The following is a 17,181-nucleotide window of genomic DNA, read 5'->3' as shown; positions in this document are numbered from 1 at the left end:
CTTCTTCCCAGCAAAAGGCATATCTTTATTGCTTTCTCAGAGGGCTTCCTCAGGATCAAGCCCCAGGTGCTCACAAAAGTGAGCAGCTCAATAACGCACCCTTGGATTGGCGTTCCCTCTTTCCTAGTTCACTTGTTCCAGTCCTTCAACTTCTGTTTCTTGCTAACAGGTATGCAAATGATTACCTGTAAGAAAGCACCAGTCTCAGTTTCTGCTTTATGGGTGAAACTAGGTCAATACACTTGATTTCCACAATACCATAATCCCTTTTCATCCTACCTCACTGAATGCTCCTTCTTAATTTCGACTACACTTTCTTGCACACCCCATATTCCACCCAAACTCTCACTACCTAAAATCCTTGTGCCTACTATTTCCCACTAACTTAAGGCAGAAGATTCTGTTGCCTGACCATTATCAGATCTACTACTACTTCATATTCAAGAAACTAGAAGAGAGGTTGCAAAAATGCATATGGAGTTGGCTGGCTGGGGCCATCTTAGATAAGTGTTAACCAGGCAAACAAACAGTTGTGTTTATCTAAATGATGCCACTGTTGTCAACATGCCATGCTAAAAATACAGGTGATCCAGAGCTCAATATCCATGTGAAACAGATTTTAGACATGAGCAACTAATGAAATAAGTCAGACACACTCAAAAGGCCAAATGAAACCATCTAACGGCTATACGTGGAATAGCCATCAGTTTGCGACTTCTGCTGTAGAACTTCACATTGTCTACAATTTATTATTTTATTTAATAAATTATTTATTTTGAGACGGAGTCTCGCTCTGTCACCCAGGCTGGAGTGCAGTGGCGCGATCTCAGCTCACTGCAAGCTCCGCCTCCCGGGTTCACACCATTCTCCTGTCTCAGCCTCCCAAGTGACTGGGACTACAGGCACCCGCCACCATTCCTGGCTAATTTTTTGTATTTTTAGTAGAGACGGGGTTTCATCGTGTTAGCCAGGATGGTCTCGATCTCCTGATGTCGTGATCTGCCCGCCTCGGCTCCCAAAGTGCTAGGATTACAATTTTTCACTTTTCTCTATGAGTTAGTTCACAAATGGGAGTCACGTTCAAAGCCTAACCGCTCTAGTTTTCCTCAAAAGCTTGCCTTGGATCAGTATTACCAGAAGTGAAATGAATAAACACTTTTTTGCTTTTTCTGCCAAAGATAAAACTTCCTTCCCTAAGGCCCACTGCAGGCACCCAGAAATAAACAAAACAAGTGGCTTGACTGACCACTTTTATAAACAATAGCAGGAAAAACACGGCTACTTTGCATAAAACCATGAGGGAAAATTCAATTATTAATTCAATTAATAAATAATTATTAATCTACTAAAATAAAATTTTAATTAATCAAGACACAATAAAACACTTGTAACTGTATTCATCCTTAGAAGTCAAGTATCAGGTCATAAGTAGTAAAAATTAACTAACATTTAAATTGGACAATCCAGGCACCTAAAATCTACAAACCGAGAGATTCTTCAAGTTAAGTGCTAAAATTTACTTGCCTCCAGCAAGACATGAGTTATGACTTCAGACCATTCTGTCAACCATGTTTATAGCTTTGTAGTATTTCATATGATGGTACATAAATCTCACTGCTGGCCTTGTGCAGTGGCTCATGCCTATAAGCCCAGCACTTTGGGAGGCCAAGGCGGGTGGATCACCTAAGGTCAGGAGTTTGAGACCAGCCTGGTCAACACAGCGAAGCCCTGTGTCTATTAAAAATACAAAAATCAACTGGGCACGGTGGTGCATGCCTGTAATCTCAGCTACTCGGGAAGCTGAGGCACAAGAATTGCCTGAACCTGGGAGGTAGAGACTGCAGTGAGCTGAAATCACGCATTACACTCCAGCCTGGGTGACAGAATGAGACTCTGTTCAAAAAATAAATAAATAAGTAAATGGTGTTGAAATAACTCCACGGAAAACTAAGATAGACCCTTCTCAAACTATACATTACACATGAATTAGAGTTTAATTTCTCAAAACTAAATCTCAGAAAATAGAACAAAGAATCTTACTTATCTTTGGAGGAATAATATGCTAAAATATAAAACACTGTAAGAAATTTAAAATGGAAAGATCAATCATGTAAAAATTAAAGATAAAGCATAACAAAATGGCTTTTCCAACTTGGACCCAGCAGAATGGCTCCCGCAAAGAAGGGTGGCGAGAAGAAAAAGGGCCGTTCTGCCATCAACGAGGTGGTGACCCGAGAATACACCATCAACATTCACAAGCGCATCCATGCAGTGGGCTTCAAGAAGCGTGCCCCTCGGGCACTCAAAGAGATTCGGAAATTTGCCATGAAGAAGATGGGAACTCCAGATGTGCGCATTGATACAAGGCTCAACAAAGCTGTCTGGGCCAAAGGAATAAGGAATGTCCCATATCGAATCCATGTGCGGCTGTCCAGAAAACGTAATGAGGATGAAGATTCACCAAACAAGCTCTATACTTTGGTTACCTATGTACCTGTTACCACTTTCAAAAATCTACAGACAGTCGATGTGGATGAGAACTAATCGCTGATGGTCAAATACATCAAATAAAGTTATAAAATTGAAGAAAAAAAAAAGGATAACAAAATGTCTTAAAATAGTTCATGGGAGTGTATATAAATCACATGAAGACAACAGAAAAAAATAACTTGATAATTTGTAACAGGGAGGCAAAACAATAAATTATGAAAAAAATGTATACTCCCTAATAATAAAAAGCAAATACAATAAAATGGTTTAGAGAACTGGTTCTGAAATGAGATAGACTTGGGTCGTATTTAAGTTATTTGGGCATGCTTTATTTGTAAAATGCAGATTTCCACTTATTTAAATTAGGTTATCTGTGCATCCTTTTCCTTTGTTAAAGAGCAAAAATGGACTCAAAGTGTGTAGATTAATGGAATTGCTAGTTTTGCTGAACATGGTCATTACCTTTTGTATTTAATATTAAAATTACAATAATGTGTATCTCTCTACTGACACTAAATCTCAAGTATAGTACTATTAAGAAAACCATGTCTAACACGCACCAGAACTCAAACACCTGAGGCTTCCTCTATGTCATCCTACACCATGCTTACTATCACAAAATAGTTTGATCAGAAGAAAGTACAAAGGTTACATTAAGAACCTCCCTCCTTGATATACCTAGAACTACATTTTCTATATAAAAACAAATATCAAGGCATATGTGATACATATAAATCTTGATATTGTGCAAATATTAATACTAAGTATTAATACAGTATCAATAAATTCTTTTTTATGAAGATTTTTAAAAAACATTTCTAAATAAAATAGAGATGGGGTCTTGCTATATTGACCAGGTTGGTCTTGAACTCCTGGCCTCAAACAATCCTCCCATCTCAGTCCTCCCACTCCCAAAGTGCTGGGATCACAGGCATGAGCCTGGACCATGCCTGGCCAAGAAATTCTTAATCTCTGTTGTAAACCCATGCTCCAGAAGATCTGAAATACCAACATTTCTCATTATCTCTAAACCTTTTTTTTTAAATTACCTCCAGGAAAAAGTAAAATTGCCAGTAATGGTTGCCTAGGTAATGCCAGGTTCTCAGAACATGACTTGATTTTTGTAGAGTCTAAAAATTTCTTAAAATCTTAATTTTCCCCTTTATTATAAGGGTAAAACATATTCACTATAAAAAATACATAAAGAAAGTGGAAAGAAACAAGCACCACTACCTATAATCCCACAACCAAGCTTTAACAATTTATTCTCCTCTAATTTTTTATGTATATTTTTATACGATTTAACACCATTTCTTTGTATTTGTACTGCTTTTCATCATTGATATCATGAGCAATATTTTCACATGATTAAAAACTCTGCCAAAATACCACTTTTAGTCTTTACATACCAACTCATCATATGGTTATACCACATTTTTTCAAGCATTTTCTCACTGTTGGATATTCAAGTTTTTCTAACCTTTTGCTCTTATAAACAATGCTACGCCCAAGACTTCCATAAGCACATAAAGACTTTGTGAGATTAGAAAAAGTTATCCCAGTCTAATATAAAAATGTTTATGAACTACTACTTTATTGCACAACCTCAACAACTACACAATATAGCTCTGCCTGGGTCGGGGTTTAAGAACCCCGGCAAGCAAACACCCTGGCTGTGCATACACATGTCCCTGCACACAAGGGTCACACTCTTGCCTACTGACAAACATAATCCCTGAACACTAAGGCACAAAAACATACCTAAGCCAGTGCCAGGCACCCTTGCCCCAAATTTCTCAAATGAGACTACCAGATCAGTTTCTGTCAGACTGGAGTGGTGGGCGAGTAAGTGAAAGGAATCACCTCAGGGGATGCCTGGAGTCTGGAGCTCAGTCTGGACAAGACCATGCTGTAACCACTTGCATGGACAGTGTCCTCACCGGAGCTCTCCAGAGTCTTGGTATGCCATAGGTGCCAGTATGGGTTTATGTACCAGGCAACTTGCTATAACCTTGAACTCCTGGCTCCAAGATGTGGCCAGAAGGCCCAGAATCGCTCCATTCACCAGACAATCTTCTCAAATGTGACATGTCTATCTCATGCCTGATATACCCACAGGTGTGGCACCCCTTGTGCAGAGGGCCATGTGAACACCTTGAATAATTATTTTAGCTATGAACATAAATCTTTGTTGAAATAACTCAAAAATGTTTAGGATACATCAAGGTCTTTATACCTAGTGCCAAATTGCCGTCCAAAGATACATTCTAATTAACATTACCATCAGAATGATGCACTGGCCAACTTCACAGCATCCTTGACAAGTGGTGTCTTTTTCTTTTTTTTAAGAGACAGGGGCCAGGTGCAGTGGCTCATGTCTGTAATTCCAACACTTCAGGAGGCTGAGGTGGGAGGATCACTTGAGATCAGGAGTTTGAGAACAGACGAGACAACACAGCAAGACCCATATACATAAAAACAATAAAATGAACAGCCAGGTCTAGTAACATACTACATGTGTGGCTGAGACAGGAGGATGGCTTAAGCCCAAGAGTTCAAGGCTACAGTGGGCTATGAGTGCTACTGCACTCCAACATGGGCGACAAAGCAAGAACCTAATTCTAAAAACAAAAAGAAACAGGGTCTCGCTCTGTCGCCCAGGCTGGAATGCAGTCGTATAACCATAGCTCACTGTAACTTTGAACTCCTGGCCTCAAGGTGTTCTCCCTACGTGGTCTCCAAAAGCACTGGAATTATAGGCATGAGCCATGTTGCCCGGTTTATAGGCATGAGCCATGTTGCCCGGTCTCTCTCCCATTGTTTTTTTAACTACTGAGGCCAACTATTTTTTTCTCCACAATTGTGTAACTTAGTCCTTCCTATTTTCCATCAAGGCCTTATGTATTTTCAAGGAGGTAACTATCAAATCTGAATTTCCTTGATCAGATATTCAATATAAATGCATAAAGTGAGGTATAGTCTTTTAAACTGTCCCTTTCTACTCAGCTGCCTTTTTCTAAGTACTTCCTATGTTTTAGACACTGTACTGCATGATATATTTCACTGAAGCCTGTCAATCTAATAGGTTAAAATTAAACCCTTTTCATTGATGAGCAATCAGAGGCTTTAAAAGTAGTTTGTCCAAGGTCATGACTAGAGGATAAGGAATTAGGAAAAGAAGGGGAAGGCACAGAAACGAGGAAGGGAACAGAGGGAGAAAATTACTTTTCAGGAAACAATCTCGTTCAATATTTATTACAATATTCCTTTCTGTAAATGTGATTTCTTGTGAAACAAATACTACTTTTCCACCAACTTCTTTTATTGTAAAATTAAAAATGATTCTTTAAAAAAATAACCCACGGCCAGGCGCGGTGGCTCACACCTGTAATCCCAGCACTTTGTGAGGCCGAGGTGGGTGAATCACGAGGTCAGGGGTTCAAAATCAGCCTGATCAATACGGTGAAACCCTGTCCTTACTAAAAATACAAAAATTAACTGGCTCTGGTTGTGTGCAAAAAAACAAACAAAAACAAAAACAAACAAAACCTATAACAGCATAATGGAAAAACCTGAGGTAAGGGCAAATTAAAAGGCCAAGAGCTAGATTAAGAGGCTCACCAGGCTTTGAGGACATTATATAGAACCTTCTTACTTCTGGATCTCCTGCTTACTGTCAACATCTTGCCCGGATTATTGACCATCTACAATGGAACTTTTCTGATACTTCAACTCAGCTAAGTTTTGGAACATACAGCCATGGAGAGACTGTAAAATGCATTTTTTGATGGCAGGTGCTTTAATCGTGCTAACCTAAAGATTCCACAGGTTTAAGACATGTTATGTGAAAACAAGTAAGTGAGGTCCTATAAGGTCACACTCTGTAAAATTAAACGCTAGTTAAAAGGAAAGATAGAGTTTTTGGTGTTCATTTAATCTACCCCATATGTTCAAAACCCCTTATAAAATTTACACATATAATTTTAAAGGAATGTTAAATACAAACAGAGGTAATAAGGAAAATAAAGCTTTATAGTTGTGTGTGTGTGTGTATACAAATTTATCCCAGGTCAATTTTATAAAAGATCAAATATATAGCTGAATTTATACATCCTGCTAAATATATATATATATGCTCCAGAATTATCTGAAGTTGCAAACTGCACTAGCACTGAAACGACCATTCCTTCCAGCAGCTCACCTTGTTTCACCACTCTCCCAGCACCGCGCTCCCCACCCCAGTCCTATGCTGCAATTATCTGAAATCACAAAATTTTTTTTTAAAAATTATGACCAAGTTTGGCTTATCTGAGAAGCACAAGGTTGGTTCAGAATACCTACTGTTTTCACCACACTAACAGATTAAAAGAAAAAAGCCATATAATTACCTCAAAAGATGCAGAGATGCACTCTGAGGCTGGGGGAAGGGGAGGACTGGGAACAGGGAAGCTGCATTTGAATGAAAACAAAGACGGGTTTTTCAAAATTTGCCTTTCTTTATTTTTATTTTAGAGACAGGGTCTTATTAGGTTGCCCAGGCTGGGCCTTTCTTTTCTTGCAGGTCATTTTTCTCAAACAATTCTATATGATAATCAACAGGATGAACTAACGAAGGCATATTAAAGAGTGGTTCAAGTAAAATGATTCAGTGAATTCCTAATCTGTGTGTCATGTTTATGGTGACAGAAAACAAGAATGTTCTCTACTGCTGTTAAAGAAACTGATACATTTAAAAACACAGCACAAAAGTGAATCCTACAATGCAATACCTTGACTTTCAGGAATCTGCTCCGCTTTCAAATTCATGACTGTATAAGCAGAAGCTCTTGGGATAAACCTTGTCTTTCCCCACAGTGTTGTAATTACAGTAAAAGCTTTTCCATAATAATCAGAACTAGAAGTTGTTCAATTAATTGCAATTCTTGAAACATTTAAAATACATACACCTGCATTCATTAGCTAATCCTTTTAAAGAAAACCAAAGCACATTCTTCAATGACAAGCAATTGCTAGAGTATTTTCCAGCCACCACGATCCAATGCTTGTGTAGAAATTACTAGGGGTAAAAAAGAATTTTTTTTTGTAATTTTTAAAAGCTTACAAAATGCAAATTCCAATTCTTCACAGACTATGTATGAACAGTCAGTTTATGAACCAGTGCTGGTTTGCAAAGTGTTTCTTTTAAGTAGCACTAGTATAAATAAAGCACAGATTCCGGAGCCAAACTGTGAGGCTCACCATTGGACAAGTTTCTCTCTCTCTAGTGGGGATAACAGTAATACCTACCACCTAATTGGGTTATTATGAGGATTAAATAAGAATACGTCTAGCACTTAAAACTGTCCCTGACACATAAGGACTCTATAAAAAAGTTGATATTATTGTTATTATTATTATTATTATTATTACTATTGTATAGACCATAACCATAGATACACTTTTTCTAAAATGTCTAGTTTTTGTCTTTTTTAAATGTAATGAGAAATGAAGATACTGAAAATATAGAAATCTTTATAGTTTTATACTTTTCTCCTATTTTTTATATCCTGATCCATGACCAATCATATCACTTCTTTTAAAGTCAGTCACTGGTCACTGCACACCTGTTATTCACTAAATGCACAGACTGCAGAGCATGTAGCTGTGTTACTTCCTGTCCCCCAGTGACAAACCCATGAGATACTTTTTTTTAAAAATGGGTAACTGAAGGAGAGGATTTGCCAACAAAGATGAAAGTGAAGCAAAGAAACAAAAGCGATAATGCTGGAAATAAAATTCTAATGGAATATTAATGGAGTTACAAAAGAAAGAGTTGACTGTGAGAATGTTGACACTGCTGCCAACAGGGAGACTAAACATGCAGCCAGAGGAACTTTCTGAAGGTAAACTGATCAACATGAAAGAAGAGAGTGGTTATGGTGAAAAGGATGACAATGTCTCAGAGGAAGTCATGCCAGCAAGAAACCTTCATATTAAAGGAATTCTTACATATACGTCTTGATATTCATGGTGTAATGGATAAAATGTTTGAAGCTGATCCAAACTTACAAGTATTATCAACTTGTCCAAGGCCTACAAATGATGCTCACTCCACACTATACAACAGGGAAGAAGAAACCAGGCACAGTTCCAATCACTCTTGAAAAGATTTTTACAAAGAAATAAAACACTTTAATTCTCAAGGTTTAATTAAACTGTACTAAGTAAATACTAGTTTTACTATTTTATCCATTTCCCTATACATTTTGCAACAATGAGAGTATGTTTTGACGAAAATGTCTAAAAATCATGGAACAACACAATTTCTAAGATTGCTTTACAAAAGTTAAGCCTGCACAAGTATTTTTACATTCCACAGCACAAAATGATAACTGCCTGTATAAAGAACTTTTACAGCCTAAGAAGGAAAGCAAATGAATTTAAAGACTGGCAAAAGATTTCAACAGATAATTCACCAAAGTTAAATGGATTGCAAATAAGCACTTGAAAAGATGCTCAATACCATCAGGCACTAGAGAAATACAAACTGAAAACACACCAGATGGCTAAAAAAAATACTGTAAATGACCATACCAAGTGCTGGTGAGAATACAGTGCAAATGAATTCCTACACACTTGTGCAAAGCCATTTTAAAAAGTTAAATATACACCTTCCATATAATAGTCATTCCATCGAGGTATTTATCCAAGAAAAATGAAAGCATTATGCTCATAAAAAGAATCATACACTAATGTTTATAGCAACTAGTCTCAAACTGCAAGCAACCCAAATGCTCATTAGCAAACGAATGGACAGACTGTAGTATTTCCATATGCTGGAATACCACTCAGCAATAAAACAAACAAGTTACTGACACATCCAATATTAAGTATAAATCTCAAAATCACTATGCTGAGTTGAAGAAGCCAGATATAAAAGAACATATATTGTATGATTCCTCATATATAAGATTTTAGGAGTCAAGTCTGAGCAACACAGTGAGACCCTACTTCTAAATAAATTAATAAAACAGTAAGATTCTAGGAAATGCAAACTAATATTATAAAGACAGAAAAGGCATAGGTGGTTGACTGGGGTCTAGGGGCAGGTAGGGTGGACAGATTTGAAGGAGTCAGGAAAAAACTTTGAAGGAGATTATGTTCATTATCTTGATTGTGGTGATGATTTCATGGGTGATTAACTATGTTGAAGCTCAACAAACTGTATGCTTCATAAAACTTTTAAAAATGGTCCATGGACCATCTGCATCTGCCAAAAATGTGGATTCTCGGGCTTGCCACAACCCACTAAATTTTGTGGGTCAAGCCTGAGAAACTGCATTTTCCAAGATCCACGTTACTCTAATGTATGTATTTACTCTGTAATCTAGAGGATCTAATGCCTAGAGTCTCCAGAAGAACTATCTCACTCATCTTCTACGAAAACACACTTAGAACTTTAGTGCATCAAAATTTCCTATAAGAACCCTAATTTAATTAGCACTTAACAACTTATTAGTACCTACATCAACACGGTCTTTTATGAAGTCCATAATTTCAGACCTTTAGAACTTAAGACATCCTATTACATTTGTATTTATATTTTAACTTTGAAATCTGGTATACAGGTGATCTCTGAAACAGAATAAAAGAAAAGCCCATAGAGGCAAAAGTTTTAAAGCTAAAAATAAGCTTTATGATTTCAATTTAAAATCATATCCTATCCCAATTCTATTTCACAAATGGGAAAGCTGAGACCCAGAAAGGTTAAATTTGGGCAGAGTCAGTAACAAAATGCAAATCATCTACTTTCTTCTGAAATGAAATTCTATCCAACTTTCTTCTGAAAAGGTTTCTATTCCTTTGCTTTCAATTTCTCCTAAATTCGTACTTATTCTTTGTCATTTCCGTAGCTCAGGTTTTTATGCTCTCACTCCTAACTACTGCAATAATCTCCTAAATGGTTAACCTACTTCTGTAGTTCTCTCTCCACTTTATTTCTATCACACAAATACCTGAGAATCTAATATTAGTCAAGCACTGTAAGAGACACTAATTTTATCTCATCACTGCTCTATTAAAGAAAAAAAAAAAACTTCTAATAGCTCCCAACACTTTTCAGGATACATTCTCAAACTGGCACACTTAGGAATGAATATCCATTCTGATTTCAGGCTACTCCTAATAAACATGCTATTAGAGCAGAGCCCCCTAACAGCCTATGTCCATTCCAGTCCTGAAATCTGTTTCCTCCTCCTAAAAAGGCATTCCTTTCTTCCTTCTAAAAAGGTTCTTATCCTTAAAAGGCCAATTTAAAGCTATTCCTACTTTCAACAGGCTTTTCCCCAGGATTCCAGCCCACATCAATCCCTATAATTCTAAAGCATTTTCATCCAATAGTACACTGCTACTCATTGGTTGCAGATGTTAGTTGTATAACTGAGGGAAGACAAAATTTGTTTCTCAAGTCTTCTGTACCCTACTTAATACGCAGTGCTTAAGTATGTTACAACAAAGGGAAACAGTATAGCATATATAGGTAGAAAAGTTTTAGTCTAGAGGCTTTGAAACCAGTCAAATACCAGTTTGAATCCTAGTTCTGACAATTACCGTAACTCAGGATCATACAGCTAGTAAGCATCAGTTTCCTCATTTGTCAAACGGAGTTAACAGACCTTACAGCACTGTTGCAAGCATTAAGTAAGATTCAATGAGAATGCATGTTTAGTGCTTACAAAAATCACAAACATTCACTTAGCTGTGGCTATCATTAGCAACACAGATTAAATATCGACCACGTGGCAGATATTGTACTAGGTTCTAGAAATACCAAAATGTTTAAGATTTAAGCACTGATATGGAAAAAGTTTATGTATTAATACATACCAATACCATTCATGCATCCAAGTTAGAAAACACCAGTCATTATTCTTACCTGTACTTAGGACCTGAAAAACCGACCATTCTATTTCCTGAAGATCTCTACGCACACAACCACTGAACTAGCAGTTCAAGCCAGGACTCCTACTATAGCCTATTTGGGTCTCACTGCTCCAACTCTAACCTTTGCTAATTCATTCTCCATAATGTTATTAGACTAATCCTTCTAATGCAGAAACCTGATCACATATCCACACATCATCCTTCCATTAGTCTATACCTGTAATTGTAATGGCACAGGACACAGAGATCTCAGGCTGACTCAATTCATTAAAAAAAATTTCCAAGATTTCACTTAAATATCTTGGCCAGGCGCAGTGGCTCACGCCTGTAACCCCAGCACTTTGGGAGGCAGAGGCGGGTGGATCATGAGGTCAGGAGTTTGAGACCAGCCTGACCAACATGGTGAAACCCTGTCTCTACTAAAACTACAAAAATTAGCCAGGTGTGGTGGCGCATGCCTGTAATTCCAGCTAGGTCAGGAGGCTGAGTCAGGGGAATCGCTTGAACCTGGGAGGCGGAGGTTGCAGCGAGCCGAGATCGCACCACTGTACTCCAGCCTGGGTGACAGAGTGAGACTCCATCTCAAAAAAGAAAAAAAGTCTTTTTTATGTATTGTTAAAACAACTTTTTAAGAAATTTAATTATTTCTTTAAATACTTCAGCTCTAGTTCTATTAGAAAATCCACCCTACTACTGCAGTGATCTAACAACAAAAAAATTGGAAAAAGAAAATCTATCCCACCTCGTATTACTTCATTTTCACGTGTTACAAGTGACCACTGGCCAGTAAGTACCATCAATAATGGCTGCCCACCACAATCATCGATGGACCACCACCACCCTGTTTTTAACTAGTTTTTAACTATGCATGCCACAGAGCTACCACAACAGATTCTTATTCACCAAGTCTACGGCACGCCATGGTATTTGTTTAAGAAGCCACACAATGTTTCTAATATATAGCCAGGATTGCCCAATCCCAGATCAAGAAACTTTACATAGAAAAGTGACCAACCCCAGATATGATGATATTGCTGTGTCTATCTAAAGCAAGGGTCTGCAAACCACCCACAGATCATGCCTAATCCCATGGCTTTTTGTTCTCCCTGCACACTAAGAATGCTTTTTACATTTTCTAAGGGTTGAAAAAAGAAAACAACAATCTTTACCCTGAAAGCAGTTAATGACTTCCTGTGGAAATAATACTTGCATATATAAAAAGTAACAAATTCATAATAATTCTGTCAACACCGAAGTGTTGTTACAGACTACAATTACAATAGAAATTTAGAGAACAGGACCGTGTGAGAGAAAGGTATATTCCATATGTGAGTTAAAAATCTTCTCAACAGGCCCAAAGCACATCATATCACTCATCAAAACGCTGGACCCCTTCCCATGACTCAAAGTGGCTATCACAGCCTGTTCATTGCTATTATACTCCGCTCTGCACTAAGCACAATGCCTGACACATCACAGTCTCCAAAGCATAGATGCTGAATGAGTGAATAAACAAACAAGATAAATGATGTAAGTACATTAGAATAAATGCAACTCATCTAAAGTTAAGGTTCCAAAAGGCTGTTATTCTGCTAAAATGATTTGTTTACGGAAAAGAGAGATAAGGAGAGGTCAATGTATCATTAGCAGAAAACTGATAAAATTTCTCCTATTAAAAATTAAATAAAGAGACTTCAAATGAAATGCTCTAAGGTGTGTCTACCATGGTTTTACAGATACAGTTTTTAAATTATTTTATTTTTTTAAGACATGGGTTTTTGCCATGTTGGCCAGGCTTGTCTTGAACTCCTGGCCTCAAGTGATTGGCTTCGGCCTTCCAAAGTGCTGGGATTATGGGTGTGAGCCACCATGCTCACCCAGCCTACAGATAGATACAGTTTTTCTGGACTGATAAAACTCAGTTGCAACAATAGGCATAGATAACCACTTTGGAGAGATACTATATATCTGATATGTGGTAATATATATTACTGAATGTCTTGGTAGCAATAAAACAATGGATTTTAAGACTATGAAAAATACTTCGTCACATGTGAAAAATGTCCTCAAAACTCAACAAAGATCAGTTAGACTCCCAATAGGACAGACATTCTATGTATGGCAAAGTACAAAATGCTGTGTAAAAACAAGACCTGTCCTCATAAAGCTCATATTCTATGACATGTAAACAAATTACTACAATACAGTACAATTAAATAAAATGTTATGCTAGAGTTCTGTGGTTAAATTGCTATGGGAAAACAGATGAAGGAGTAATTTAATTATGTCTAGAGAAGAATGTCAGAGAAAGCTAGAGAAGTGAGATATCTGAGTGCCTTACATACTTAAAAAAAAAACACCAGTACTAACAACTTCCAAAGATATTTTTATATGCTTCAAATTAAGTCAAATAACTTAATTTTAGGATTTACCTTAGCATTTACACTAAACTGGAAAAGGAAAATCTTCCCCTATAAGAAGCATTTTAATTACTACCTATGATTATTAACAATGGGGTAACATAATAAAATAATACTAAAATCCTTAAGAAAAAGGCTTTATTAAACTGAGACTAAGGCAACTCCAAGAATTCAGAAGAACACCAGGTAAGATTTTTTAGTCCTAATAAACACAAAACCGCACTGATTTCTTCAATAATTTCTATCCCATTTGCTATCTATGTAAGAACCTTAATCTGTTTGCCCTTCTGTTATTTCTACTTATTGGATAGTGTTTATAATTCCAAATTTGGACTATCAAGTCTGAACTTACAAACCAAATCGAGGAAAACACTTTAAAAAAAAAACATGTACTATTCTAAAACTTTCTCTTTCATGGTCAGAGTATATATTTATGTAGTAAACCTTTATCTTTAACACACGTTAAGTCCAGCCTGTTAAATGTCCTATGAAGTGGTTCTTTCTTGTCTATCTTCTCCTCTTTTAAAAACGACCTTACCATGTCTTATGAGCTTTTCTCCCAAGCGCTCATTAGTAGCAACATGGAATCTAATGGGTTCAACAGACAAGACATCAATACACTCAACTATAAATATATCATATCAGATAGGTTCATTTCTCAAAAGAGTTCATAATTCTTCAGTAGAACTATATTTTTCCTAACATTGGGAAGTTTCACAGAGATAATTAAGTAGAAAACATTCAGTATTTTCAGATTTTGACTTTATTTCCTAGACTTAAACTTCTTAGTTTAAATGATTTTCAACATAGTCACCCACAAACAGAATGAGTGCCATAACTGTACTTCAACTGCTATGTGACAGATTTCCATATCATCAGTAATTTTTACCTAGGTATTTCAGACTGGAAAAAATAAACGAAATACAATTTTAAAATAAATTCTGAAACCATTAACTCATAACATCCTGGATATTTTACTTTCTGTTACCCTACGCATTCGCTAATTTAACACCTTACAAAAACCTGTACATTTTAGAAATTCCCCCTTTCCCCTTTCATTTGATTTCCACCAAATGTAGGAGCACTTACATATTCTAGATTTTATTGTTTAGTTTAGTATTTGTAGTATCTAGGAATTTATTTCATCTACAGAGATAGATTTCTTATAACAAGAGACAATTTTTAGTCATTTGGGAAGTAGACCTTGCTTCCTTGAATTAACAGAAAAAATATTAAAGTGCAAGAATAGGAAGAAAATTGTAAGTACTAAAACTACAAAAATGGAGAAAAATGTTGATCTATGCTAAATGATGTATGAGAAAGTACTGATCACTGAAGTGAACAGATCAATATTTATTTTAGCCATCTTTCAGTCTCCTTCCTAATGCACCTTTTACTCAGACATCTTATCTATTTAAAAAAAGTTAAATTGTATATAGCCATCATTTGTCACCTTTGCAGTCCATATTGGAGAAGGACTGTTAACGCTTTCCAGAATTTGAGATTCATAATAATTTACTTATCTTTCCTCTACACTATTAAAAACTGAAACTAAAACAGGAAGGTTTTCTTCTTCCCTAACTTCTTGATAATAATTGATAGCTATTATTCAGATATACATTAACAGCCATTATTTGAGTGTCCTCTCCTATGTTAGGCTATTCAGTGAAAAGTTTTGGGCAACCAGATATTCACATGGTTTGAAAGTATCACCAAACCGAGACCTTTTACAAGGTCTCACTCTCTCGCCTAGACTGGAGTGCAGTGGCACGATCACAGTTCACAGCAGCCTTAATCTCCCAGGATCACACCACCACTCTTGGCTAATTTTTTGTATTTTTTTTGTAGAGACAAGGTTTCAGTATGTTGCCCAGGCTGGTTGACACCATTTAATTGAGGGATAAAATTTAGTATCACCAAAAATGTGACAGACATTATATGCCTGAAGATGTAAGGCAATGGGATGTATTCAACATTACCCTATGTAATAAAACTTGTCGGGTATATATAACCTGATTCTATTTATCAGGAAACAAAGCAGACAAATTTTGATTATGAAATATTTTCTATCAGACAGCTTGCTTGGATAAAAACGAGCAGGTGTGAAGATTAAAAAAAGAAGAGGAGTTCAGTTTTGGACATGTTAAATTTGAGAAGCTTATGAGCCACCAATCTGAAGATGTTGAGAAGGCAACGACAGATACAGAAGTACAGAGTTCAGGGAAGAGGTCAGATCACAAATACTTTATCTACACCCCAGGACTTCGTATCCAAAGACCAAGGACACTTGAAATGGTTCACAATGGCAACAGTAAGAGACCAGTGGCCACAGTGCACTAACCACACCGTTATGGTAACATAATCTGGGCAGTATTTTCTTGCTGCTCAGCTGCCTCTGGTTATTGCTGATTTTGTGAACCTGGATTCCCACTCTCTCCAACAATTCTATAACCTACCTGTCATCATCCCAATTAATTCCTTTCATATCCAAATTACCTAGTCAGGTTCTGCCATTTGCAACCGAGGACTCGTTAATGAACTACAAAGAATATTCTGGTCTCAAATAGAAAACTAATTGTAATTCCCTTCCCAATTTAAAGCCATTCCTACAAACAGGCAGAATTTATGTTACAAATATAACTCTGAAGTATAAATACAGATAATAAAGATATTCAAAAATTAAAGATTGTATAGATCAGTTTTTTGAGATATTTAAGAGGTCCCAGGGTAATTAAAAAGAAAACTTTAAGTTTCAAAACATAAAATTTGAACATTAATATAAAAGTAGAACATCCAGAAAAGATGACAAAACACCAAGATCATTTTAAAAATATCAAATAAAGGCTGGTCACGGTGGCTCACGTCTGTAATCCCAGCACTTTGGGAGGCCGAGACAGGAGAATCGCTTGAACCTGGGAGGCGGAGCTTGCAGTGAGCCGAGATCGTTCCACTGCACTCCAGCCTGGGCAACAGCGCGAGACTCTGTCTCAAAAAAAAAAAAAAATAACATAAATAAAATAAAATAACATAACATACATAACATAACATAAAATAACATAAAATACAATAAAACAAAATAACATAAAATAAAATAACATAACAAAATAAAACATAAAATAAAATAAAACAGAGAACTAAAAAAATTTTTGAGAATATTAGAACACAAGACTGACACTGGTTTTTACAAAGTGTTCTCTCTGTGATAAGATGCTTTCTTTTAGCAGGGTGCGGTGGCTCACACCTGTAATCCCAGCACTTTGGGAGGCTGAGGCGGGCGGATCACGAGGTCAGGAGATCGACACCAGCCTGGCCAACATGGTGAAACCCTGTCTCTACTAAAACTACAAAA

The 17,181-nt window shown here is 36.6% G+C and overlaps 1 protein-coding gene and 1 pseudogene across 6 annotated transcripts in view; one reads left to right on the top strand and one right to left on the bottom strand.

Annotated features, from left to right (window-relative positions):
* FAM49B (family with sequence similarity 49, member B) overlaps positions 1–17,181 on the bottom strand; it is a 106,305-nt gene that overhangs the window by 70,090 nt on the left and 19,034 nt on the right. For 3 of the 5 annotated variants that reach the window (XM_011938178.1, XM_011938175.1, XM_011938179.1), the window contains exon 2: positions 100–185. The exons of 1 other annotated variant lie outside the window; for it this stretch is intronic. The gene's annotated coding sequence lies outside the window, so the exon portion shown is untranslated. Of the gene's footprint in view, positions 1–99; positions 187–17,181 lie in introns of those variants that run through there. One more of the 5 variants, XM_011938177.1, reaches the window with a different exon arrangement.
* Positions 2,149–2,583, top strand: LOC105509070 (annotated as a pseudogene). The gene has a single exon (XR_001001376.1). The product of XR_001001376.1 is annotated as a 60S ribosomal protein L31 pseudogene (transcript).

Source organism: Colobus angolensis, unplaced genomic scaffold (assembly GCF_000951035.1).
Source record: "Colobus angolensis palliatus isolate OR3802 unplaced genomic scaffold, Cang.pa_1.0 Scaffold17, whole genome shotgun sequence".
Lineage (NCBI taxonomy): Eukaryota > Metazoa > Chordata > Mammalia > Primates > Cercopithecidae > Colobus > Colobus angolensis.
This window is presented reverse-complemented; position numbering and strand designations above follow the sequence as displayed.